This window comes from Triticum aestivum, chromosome 3A (assembly GCF_018294505.1).
Source record: "Triticum aestivum cultivar Chinese Spring chromosome 3A, IWGSC CS RefSeq v2.1, whole genome shotgun sequence".
Lineage (NCBI taxonomy): Eukaryota > Viridiplantae > Streptophyta > Magnoliopsida > Poales > Poaceae > Triticum > Triticum aestivum.
In genome coordinates, this window is record NC_057800.1 from 526013712 (window position 1) to 526015369 (window position 1658).

Below are 1658 nucleotides of genomic sequence, written 5' to 3' on the forward strand. Positions count from 1 at the left end.
GGAGAAGGTGTTGGCGCTAGTACACTAGTATCTATCCCGAATACCCTGCAACGGATGTTGGAATAGGTCCGGAGAGTGCGACCACGCGAGGCAATACCTGCTTCCTTAGTAACATCAACAGTGCCCTGTATACAGATAAGAAGAGGTGATCCATCAGAATAAGTTGCCAGGCGCCACTGAGTATATGGGTCCTGCTCGTCCTCATGCTCGTAAAAAATTTCAAGTATAGGTGGTGGAATGTTCATAGGACCTTGGAAACACAAGAATGTTAATTAGTAAAGGGAAACTAGCTAACCCACATGCATGTGGATGAAACAATTATAATTACGATGGAAGACAAATGTACCGAAAGCATCAGGATTCCATGCAAAAGCAGTGCCATGAGTGGTGGCAGCAAACACAAGACCCTCGTATTGAATTGCATCATAGTACTCGTCCGTGTACAGAAAATTGATTTTTGAGCAATATCCATCGTGGCGTGGAAGTAAGTATGACAACAAGCTTGTCGAAGATAGCAACAACTTCATAGTTCGTGTAATCCCAAGAGCAGTTGGGAACTCGACAAATTGCTATCTTCCATAGACGACAACCAGCATGATCGTATTTGAACCCACGTAGAATACCGGTGTACTCAACCTCTGGGCAGTCGTCTGAGATTTTTGGAAGTGGAACCCGGTGACGAGTGTACACATTCACAAGTTCCCACTCGCAGTTGTACCCAATATAAACAACCCAATCTCCATTTGCGCCTGCCCAAGCCTTGCCCTCAAGCGATGGCATCTTAATATCATAAGTATCATTATCAAGCGGCATCAAATTACACAAGGTGAGGCTTCCCTCGTCCCCATGCCAGTCAGCAGGGTCACGGCGAAGAAGATAGGGGAGATCAAACTGCTCCGGACCCTTGGGTTCCTTGTAATGATGTTCTTAGTTGAGTCGAGAATGGTCTTGAACGAACCTGCGATGCTAGCCAAGGTGATGACGTCGCACCGATCAATGAGTTCCTCCACCGCATCATCATTCAGATCGGGGCAAGAATAACGGGGTCGTTTCCGGCCTGTTCCCTCCATGGAGAAGGCGATCAAACAATGGCAGAAGGAAGGGTGAAGGCAAATAGAAGAGGGAGGAAGAGCTAGCGTGCGACAGCAGTTCCAAATCGAGAGGGAAAGGCGAAGAGTCGGTGGACGGTTGCCACGGTACACGAAGAGGCGCCTGGGGAGCAAACGGTTGCCACAGAGGTCACACATTGACGACAAGGGCCAAGTGAACCGCATGCGTATATCGCACACACCTTGATCTGGCTGACCGTTTCTTTTGTGTTGCCTAATTATAAATAGTTCATCCGAGTGAATTGTATGCTATATATCCCACACACCTTCATCTGGCTGCCCGTTTCTTTCGTTCCTCCTCTTCACAAATAGTTCATCTGAGTGAACTGTATGCTGTGTATCGCACACACCTTCATCTGGCTGCCCGTTTCTTTTGTTCCTCATCATCGCAAACAGTTAATTGAACTGAACCGTATGCCCTTCATCGCACACGCAACTAAAATCTGAACCGTGTTTGATGCATCCATCATCGCAAACATTTTATACATTTTTGACGGTTTTCATACACCACCGTTTGCGATTATTGCATCGCACACAGTTTCTCGAAGG